We start from the raw sequence: 10,342 nt of genomic DNA on the forward strand, positions 1-10,342 counted from the left end.
GGAAAGAGACTTATTGAATGTTTCAAATACTTTATGCTGACTGTTCATACCAATAATCACAAGTCAAAGTAATAGTTATAACAGTAACAAAAGATTTTCCCAATTACATGAACTAGAAGAAAAATTCTGCGACAAAAGATGTTGCCTCAAGAGAAATTCATTTTCCATCATCCTTACTACCATGAGGTGAGATATCTTAGACACAAATGTAAATGGTAAAATGTTTACCACTGGGTTTAGCAGAACCTTACAAGTTGACCCACATAAGCATATAATAAAAATATCAAGAAATAACTAATATATTTAAATGATATACCCTATCATTCCAAATAGCTTAAAATTATATTCATTCTTGTTTTTTTAAAAAATGTGAATAAATAGACTCACAGTTCCACAAGGTTTGGAAGCTTCTGAGCAAGATTTTCTGGCTGAAAATTAAAAACTCAGAATTAAACTTAATTTTTGAAAAATGCAGAAACATTTCTAATTAACACAAAATACTACCTTTATAAGGGGTGTGATCTTTGAGAAAATGCAAAAATAATAAAGCACCAGGTATGGATTTTATCCTTTCATAGACCATGCTACAATTTATGATTAAAAAGAAAACATTTATTTATTTGTTTATATATTTGTTGTGATTTTCAAGTCTCCAGGTCCGGGACTTGAAATGCACTTAGCCATATGAGAACCCAGCACTTGAACCACCACACCACCTTCTGGCCCCTTTATATTTCAACATTTTTGTAATTTTATTTATTTATTTACTTTTAATTTGACCAGAGAGAGACAGAGAAAGAGAGAGAGAAAAAGTAAAAAAGTAAGCCACCAGGTCCGGGACTCGAACCGTGGTCAGCCATGTGGGAGTGTACGGCGCCTTAACTACCATGCCACCTGCTGGTCCCTATATTTCAACATCAATGTCCTTTAGAGAAACCAGAGACCACATTCCATGATTATGGAAAAGATGAAAGTGGGCTTGACAGGCACTAAGAAAAGAATGCCACGTGAGCAGGAATCCAGAGACTGGGTGACTGCGTTGTCAACCAAGGGGCCCCAATGTTTGCTGGCAGACCCCAAAAGCTGGGAGAAAGGCATGAACACATTCTCCCCCAGACCCCTGAGAAGGAACCAACCCTGACTGCAAGTTGATTTGGGACTTCTATCCTCCAGACCTGCAACAGAATTTCTGCCCCTTCCAGTCACCCAGTTGGCTGTCATTTGTTACAGCAGCCCTAAGACATGAATACATGCCCAAACTCCCAAATGGTGTTCCTTCCAAGAAATAAGGGAGATTCCCAGAGCCCCCAGCTACTAAGACCTAACTAAGCTCAGAATGAACAGAGCAATCTGAGCTTGTGTAGTCCAAGGGAGTATGGAACCTGGCCGGAGTTCCTGAGATCAGAGATGGTGTGATGTGTCAGGGACAGGAAATTGTCACTGGGAGGAAGGAGGATGGAGTTGAATCTAGGTCCCTTAGGCCATCTGGCTTTGCCATGAAAAGAATCCCATTCAGTAGGAGAAATTCTCCTGCAAATACCTGAAAACCAATGTGTGTGTGTGTGTGTGTGTGTGTGTGTGTGTGTGTACGTATACATATATACACACACATGCATGCACATATATATCACATACACATGTAAATGGTATTTTTGAGGGATTTCTTCTCTATCCTCTGTATCCTCTTTTTTCCTCCCTTCCTTTCAATTTGCTCTAGGGTACTAGTACTCACAGAGATAGAGAATGTGAGAACACACCCCACAGAGAGGATGGGTGCGATCCCTTCGCCTTCATTTCTTCTCTTGGGATTTTGGGCCTGCATGAACATGTGCCCAGCATGTTTTTCAAGCTACAGGGTGTGAGATTTGAGCTACACTGTTAGCCATGTGGGATCAAGCTGTCTTTTTATTTTATTTTATTTTATTCATTCATTTATTTTTAATGTGACCAGAGAGAGACAGAGGGTGAGAGTGAGAGAGAGGGGAAGTGAGAAAGCAAGCCACCAGATTCAGGACTCGAACACTGGTCAGTCATGTGGGAGTGGCCAGCGCCTTAACCACCACACCACCTGCTGGTCCCAGGATCAAGCTGTCTTAACCACCACACCATTGGTTGGCCCAAGCCTGTTTTACTTTAGCATATCATTTTCCTTTTCTGCTTCCTTCATAACAATGAGGTTTGTTTTGTGTTTTTAATTTGCCAGAGGGCATGTGTACTCTCCAGAGAGGCATGGCAGCAGGGCATACACACTGCCCCTCGTGGAGCATGGTCACATCTCACCACAATCCCTATTCTGTCTCCCTCCTTCTGGGATTTTGGCCATACATAAACACATCCCTGTCATGGGTGTTTTTGTTTGTTTTGTTTCTTTGTTTTTGCCACAGGGCATGTGTACTTGCTGGAGAAAGAGAGAGAGAGAGAGACACGGAGGGAAAGCAAGAAATCACCCCTAACAGCATAGCCATGCTGCAATGCCTTCTCTGTTCTCAGAGTTTTGGGCACACACCCACATGTGTGCCCAGTATAGTTTTCGTTTTTCTTTTTCTTTTTTTTATTTTTTGAGAGAAATTTTTGCTATTAGGGTGCGTGTGCTCATCAGAGAGAGAGAAACAGAGGGACAGAAAGTGCGAAATCATTCCCCAGGGCAGATGGCCATGCTGCAGGCTCTTCTCCATTCTTCTCTTGAAATCTTGGGCACACATGCAAACGTGCCCAGCGTGTTTTAAGCTGCTGGATCCAGGAGTCAAATAGTGGTCAACTACGTGACCTGCGACCTAACGCCATGCCACCTGGTGGTCTAGCCCAGCGTGATTTTCAGACTACTGGGTTCAGGACTTGAGGTCGGCCATGTGGAAGTCTAGTGCCTTAACAACCACACTACTAGTTGGCCCCAACCTGGCATGTTGTATAAGCCACCAGGTCTAGTACCATCTTAACTACCAGGCTAACTAACCACTAGGCCACAAGCTGGCCTAAGTGTTTTGTTGTTTTTTGTTTTTTGTTTTTTTTAAGAAATATTTAAGTTTATTTTATTTATTTATTTTCATTTGACCAAGAGAGTGACAGAGTAGGGTGGAGGGGACTGAGAAAGCAAGCTAGCTGCCAGGTTCGGGACTCAAACTGCGGTCGGTCATGTGGGAGTCCAGCACCGTTTACCACCATGCCACCTGCCAGCCCCTGGCCTGAGATAGATAGTTTTAATTGACTAGCTAGTTTTGTTTTGTTTTGTTTTGTTTTGTTTTGTTTTGTTTTGTTTTGAGAAGTTTTTACAATAGGGCGCATGCATTTGCCAGAAAGAGAGACAGAAAGTAAGAAATCACCCCCAAGGGGGATGGCCATGCCGCAACCCCTTCTCCATTCTCCTCTCAGGATCTTGGGCACGCATGCACTCGCACCCGGCATGAGTTTAAGCCATCGGGTCTGGAATTCAAACTGCAGCCGACTACATGGAGTTCAGCAACATAGCCACTACACTAACTGCTGGTCACAATGACATTATTAATTTCACATTTGCATTCCAGTGTAATTAACACATATGTAGGCTAGCTGCTTGCCTTTTTTGATAACCAAATATCACTGGACATGAATATTATTATAAAGTCCACAAAGCTCTTTGTGACTACCCACTCTTGATAGAACCACTTTTCTTTTAATTTTTGTTTTTATTTTGCTACAGGGCATGTGTAGAGAGAGACAGAAAGAGAGAAACAGAGAGAGAGAGGTGGAAAATGAGAAAGCATTGTGAGCACACCCCAATCCCTTCTCCAATCTCCTCTTGGAGGTTTGGCACGTGCAGTGTTTTTCAAGTCACCAGGTCCAGGACTCTATTCATGCAGTCAGCCATGTTGGGATCCAGCGTCTTAACCTCCACACCACCTGCTGATCTACTAGGATGTGTTTTTACTTCTATCAAACACATTGATTTTGAGAAAATTGCCTTTCAAAACAAACACACTAATGAAGCACTTCTGAATAGATGCTCAAAAAACCTGGCAAAAAAGCAGACCATTGTGTGGACACCTACTGGTGTTATACAGAACTCTCTGCTCCCTAGCAGGCATTGTTAGAACTAAGTCCACAGTGCGATTTAAAAATGGGCATAGAGGACCCGCACATGGTGTAACGGTTATGTTGCTGGACAACCATATAGTTGACCACGGTTCAAGTCCCAGACCTGGCGGCTTAAACCTCATGCTGAGTGCGTGTGCCCAAAATTCCCAGAGAATGGAGAAGAAGGGACTGAGGCTTGGCCATCCCCCCTGTGGGGGTGACTTCTTACTTTCTCTGTCTCTCTCTCTCTCTGTGGTGAGCACATGGCAAGGATCTAAAAAATAAATAAATAATACAATTTTCTTTTTTTAGAGAGATTTTTGCTATAGGGCACATGCGTTCACCAAAGAGACAGAGAGAGACAGAAAGTGAGAAATCATGGTGGGGGGGGTGACACTGCAATCCCTTCTCTTCCATTATCCTCTTGGGATAATATGTACCCAGAGCAGCAGGTTTCAAGTCACTAGGTCTGTGACTTGAACCATGGTCGACTACACAGGATTCCAGCAATATAACCCTTATGCTATCTGCTGGTCCTGATGATTGAAAAAAAAAATTAAATAAGTTACATCAATACCTTTTTCCTTTTTGTTGTTGTTCAAGACAGGATTTGCATTTGCATGAGAGGGAGGGAGACAGACAGACAGACAGACAGACAGAGGGAGAGAGGTGCCCTCTGCAGGCCTGGTCAGGCTGTGAGCCCCCTCTTCCAGTCTTCTAGTGCTCCGGAATCCTGCACCTATGCCTGATCCGTTTCAGGCCAATCAGCTCAGGGACTCAAGCCAAAAGCACCAGTGGCTTCCAGGTCTGTGTTCTACCAGAGAGGTTGGCCAAAAGTTACATAAACAGCTTTAAGCAAAGGTTGAAGATTAGAGAACCACTTGCCCTTATTCATCTCTGTTATTTTTTAATTGCTAGGCGGTGTGTGCACTCAGCCAGAAAGACAGGGAGAGAAAACAAGAGGGAATCCCTGACGGTCATGCCCCCATCCCTTCTCTGTTCCTCCATCTGCTCAGGATTTGGGGTATGGACACACACACACCTGGTATGTTTTCCAAGTGCCAAAGGCAGGATGGGGCTGACCTATCTTCTCTCAGGTCTTCAGAAAAGTCAGGACATATTTTCCTGTGTTTTTCTATGCAAAAAAGCATCATGACTTTCCCAATGACACAATTTTTTATTTTTTATTTTATTTCATTGTTTTTAAAGAATTGTATTATTGGGACCAGCAGTTAGCATAATGGCTATGTTGCTGGACTCCCATGTAGCCGACTGCAGTTCGAGTCTCGGACCGGGTGGCTTAAAACTCACACCAGGCACGTGTGCATTCGTGCCCAAGATCCCGAGAGGAGAATTGAGGAGAAGGGATTGCAGCATGGCCATCCCCCCTGGGGGGTGATTTCTCACTCTCTCATTGTCTCTCTCTGGCAAATTCATGCACCCTAAAGCAAAAACCTAAAAAAACCCCAAACCTTCTAAATCTGAAAATTCAACGGAAAAAGCAGCTGTCAACTGTCATAAAAATCCTCATTTTTAGACATGCCATACTGATGCAGGCTACACAGAAACGTTCATTTTCTAGGTATACCACATATTACATACAAGCAACACACAAACAGACCTTCAGAATATTTCACTGTATGACATACTCACCTCTTTCCACATATTTAACCTATAAGATAATTTAGAGGGACCAGCAGGTGGTGTGGTAGTTAAGATGCTGGACTCCCACATGTCCAATCATGGTTTGAGTCCACGACCCGACAGTTTGAAAATCATGTTGTGCACTTGTGCATGCATTCTGGAAGTACTGAGGGACAAGAATTGTGGCATGACCTTCCCTTCTGGGGGGTGATTTCTCACTTTCCCTCTTTTGTCTCTCTCTGTCTCTCTACAGCAAGCCCATATGCCCTATGGCAAAAGTCTTAAAATAATAATAATAATTAAGATACTTCTCAGGCAAGCAGATGGCATGGAGATTAAGACTTCTCCCAGGGTGACCATGGTTCAAATCCCAGGCCAGGTGGCTTACTTTCTCACTTTTCCACTCTCTCTCTCTCTCTAGTGAGCACATGTGCCCTATAGCAAATTTTAAAATAATAACACTTAATCTGGGCTGGCAGGTGGCTTGGTGGTTAAGGGAGCTGGACTCCCACATGGCCAACTACAGTTCGTGTCCTGGACCAGGCAGCTATGTTCTCATTTTCTCTCTCTCTCTCTCCCTTTCTGGTCAGATTAAAATAAATACATAAATAAATAAAGCTAAATAATACTTTAAAAATAATAATAATGACTAGGGACCAGCAGTTGGCATAATGGCTATGTCGCTGGACTCCCATGTAGTCGACTGTGGTTCGCGTCCCGGACCCGGTGGCTTAAACTCATGCCGGGCGCGTGTGCGTGCATGCTCAAGATCCCGAGAGGAGAATGGAGGAGAAGGGATTGTGGCATGGCCTCCCCCCTGGGGGGTGATTTCTCACTTTCTGTCTCTATGTCTCTCTCTGTCTGTCTGGCGTGCGCACACGCCCTGAAAACCTCTCGAAAAAAATAAAATAAAATAATAATAATGACTAATACAATTAAATAAAAATTTTTTTAAAGATATCTTTATATAGAGCTGGCTCAGGAACAGAGTAGGCAGTGATGAGAAGGCTCTGCACCCCACAAGCAGTTGAAGCTGTGAGTCCAACAGATTGGGCAAAAAAAAAATCCCTTCGTGCTGGAGTTCAAAATGAACCTCTCGCCTCCTTCTCTTATCACACCTGTCTACACCGGGCTCTTTCACACCACCTCCTGACTTGGGCCCTCAAGGTAATCCCTTGTTTATTTGACCCAGATCTCGCTGTTACCAAACTCAAATATGAAGTCACCGTGTGACTTCTTAGTCATCCACCTCTCTCACCCTCCACCACGCCACCAGCTGCAAGGGAGTTATTAAACACAGCACCAGGGCCAGCGGGTGGCATAGTGGTTAGGGGGCTGGACTCTCACGGGGCTGACTATGGGCAGAGTCCCAGATCCAGAGGCTTGAAAATCATGCCGTGTGTATGCGTGCCCAAGATCCCGAGAGGAGAATGGAGGAGAAGGGATTGTGGCATGGCCTCCCCCCTTGGGGGTGATTTCTCGCTTTCTGTCTTTCTGTCTCTCTCTGTCTTTCAGGCGAGCGCATGTGCCCTATAGCAAAAAACCTCTCAAAAAAAAAAAAGTTACTTTGATAGCAGACTAGAAATAAGGTTGTCTTTTTTATATATACAGAAATTAGGAGGACCAGCACTTGGTGTAATGGCTATGTCGCTGGAATCCCATGTAGTCGACCACGGTTCGAGTCTCGAACCCGGTGGCTTAAACTTACGCTGGGCGTGTGTGCATGTGTGTCCAAGATCCCGAGAGGAGAATAGAGGAGAAGGGATGGCAGTGTAGCCATCCCCCCAGTGAGTGATTTTTCACTTTCTCTCTCTCTCTTTCTCTCTCTCTCCAATGAGTGCTTGCATCCTATAACAAAAATCTCTCAAAAAAAAATTTAAATAAAATAAAATAAACACAAATACCACCACAATTATATATCAAATGATTGAGACCCACTGATTAGCATAACTTGAGAAGTGGATAGGCTCTTAGTGGTACTATATTTGTATTCTAAATATCTTTTTTCATTAAAAAAGTTTTTTGGGGGAGGTCAGCAGGTGGCGTGGTGGTTAAGGTGCTGGACTCACACATGACAGACCTCAGTTAGAGTCCTGAACCTGGTGATTTGCTTTCTCACTTTCCCTTTCTCTCTTTCTGTCTCCCTCTAGTGAACACAGGTGCCATTTAACAAATTAACAAATAAAATTAAATAAATAATTGTTTAAACAGTTTTGGTTTTGTTTTCATTTTGTTTTAGTTTGCCACAGAGCATGTGTGCTTACCAGAGTCAGTGTGTGCAAGAGAGAGGGTAAAATAAGAAACTGTCCACTATGGGGAACTGGCATGCTACAAACCCTTCTCCTTCATCCTCCTCTCAGGATTGTAGGCACACACACATGCACCCAACATGATTTTCAAGTCACCGCGTCCAGGACTCAAACTGTGGAGTTGGCCATGTAGGATCCAGCTGCCTTAACCTCCATGCCACCTGTTGGCCCTCAACCATCTTAGTTTAATTGGCTCTTAATTATAAAAATAGTAAGTATTGGGACCAGCAGTTAGCGTTATGGCTATGTTGCTGAACTCTCACGTAATAGACCGCAGTTCGAGTCCCAGACCCAGGGGCTTATACTCACACCGGGGAGCGTATGCATACGTGCCCAAGATCCCAAGAGGAGAATGGAAGAGAAGGGATGGCAGTTTGGCCATCCCCCCTGGGGGGTGATATTTTGCTCTCTGTCTCTCTGTCTCTCTGGTGAGTGCACACGCAAAAACAAAAAATAAAATAATAACAAGTATTGAAAATATAAGGGGACCAGCAGGTGGCGTGGTAGTTAAGGCGCGGGACACTCCCACATGGCCAACCATGGTTCACGTCCTGGACCTGGTGGCTTGCTTTCTCACTTTCTCTCTCTCTCTCCCCTTTTCTCTGTCTCTCTCTGATCAAATTAAAACAAATGAATAAAATAATAAAGTTAAATAAATAATTCCTTTTAAAAAAAAAGTATTGACAATATAAACCAAACTTGATAGAAGAGCCTTTCCTTTTTACTATAAATATTCAGTATAAAGATCTGTATCTTTCAGCCCCTGCCCTCACACCCTTCACTCAGTCACAAAAAATGGTCACTATAAAATTTGATGTACGCTTTTTTTTGTCTATTTCACTCTAAGGCAGGAACAATAATAGTGCCTACCTCACTGCATTGTCTTGGGGATTAACCCATATATGTAATTTGCTTAAAACAATTCCCTGGTTAGGGCAGCAGGGGACGTGGTTTAGGGTGCTCCAGACCAAGTATTACCACATCAGTTTTTGAAAGCTTCGCAGTGTGCTGGGTTATCGCTGATGTATTCGGGATGGGACAAATGTGGGGAGACCCCCTGCTGCTATATCCACCCTCCTCTGCTAGTCTACAAAGTTCTACAACACATGTGAATCAAATGTTCTAGCCCCCCAGAAAAGAAAAGGATAGAAAAAGACACATACAGGGACCAGCAGTTGGTGTAATGGCTATGTCGCTGGACTCCCTTGTAGTTGACCGAGGTTCGAGTCCCGGACCCAGTGGCTTAAACTCACGCGGGGCGCGTGTGCATGCATGCCTAAGATCCTGAGAGGAGAATGGAGGAGAAGGGATTGCGATGTGGTCATCCTCCCTGGGGGGTGATTTCTCACTTTCTGTCTCTCTGTCTCTCTCTCTCTCTTTCTGGCAAGTGCACACGCCCTATAGCAAAAACCTCTCCAAAAAATAAATAAATAAATAAATAAAAGAATAAGACGCATACACCTATCATTATAAACACAAGCAACTTTTTTTCTAAGAGAGATTTTTTGTTATAGGGCGTGTAGCATGAAGTTGACTGCAACTTTTTGTACACTTACCAGAAAGACAGAGACAGAGAGTGAGAAATCACCCCCTAGGGAGGATTGTCACACTGCAATTCTGTCTCTTCCATTCTTGTCTCGGGATTTGGGGCACGCCCGCACACACACCTGGCATGAGTTTTAAGCCATGTCTGGGACTCAAACCGCGGTCAACTACATGGGAGTCCAGCAATGTAACCATTATGTTATCTGCTAGTACCACACAAGCAACAATTTAATTTTTGATGATTAAAAAGGTGGCAGAGGGGCTAGCAGGGGTTAAGGCACTGGACTCCCACATGGTCATGGTCAACCATGGTTTGAGTCCCAGAACTGGTGGCTTGAAAATCATGCCGGGTGCATGTGTGTGCATGCCCAAAATCCCAGGAGGAGAATAGAGGAGAAGGGACTATGGCATGGCATGGCCTTACTCCCTGGGGAGTAATATCCCACTTTCTATCTCTCTGTCTCGGTCTCTCTGGTAAGCGTACCTGCCCTGCTGCTAAAAAAGAAAAACATAAAAATTTTTAAAAAGGAGGCAGAACATGACCTTCGAACACAGTACACTTTCCCCTGTACAGTACTGAGATATTTTCATAACTGGAAAACCGCAGCTGCACTTCAACCACAAGACCAACTATTTATTTTAACTTTTTTCAGCAAAAGGTCAGTGTCTTCAAACAAAGTCCACCCCCCTGAGCTATGATTGGGGGGTGATAGTTAAGAAGTAACCCACTCCCAAGTTTTTCTCTGTACCTGGAAAAACAAACATGGACCAGCCACGAAGACATAGACCGAAGG

The 10,342-nt window shown here is 43.7% G+C and overlaps 1 long non-coding RNA gene across 1 annotated transcript in view; it reads right to left on the minus strand.

Annotated features, from left to right (window-relative positions):
* LOC102481335 (uncharacterized) overlaps positions 1–10,342 on the minus strand; it is a 22,223-nt gene that overhangs the window by 5,308 nt on the left and 6,573 nt on the right. Inside the window, exon 2 of the long non-coding RNA XR_336072.1 lies at positions 388–428. This is a non-coding gene — a long non-coding RNA (uncharacterized LOC102481335). The remainder of the gene's footprint in view (positions 1–387; positions 429–10,342) is intronic.

Source organism: Tupaia chinensis, unplaced genomic scaffold (assembly GCF_000334495.1).
Source record: "Tupaia chinensis unplaced genomic scaffold, TupChi_1.0 Scaffold000621_1, whole genome shotgun sequence".
NCBI classification, from domain to species: Eukaryota; Metazoa; Chordata; class Mammalia; order Scandentia; family Tupaiidae; genus Tupaia; species Tupaia belangeri.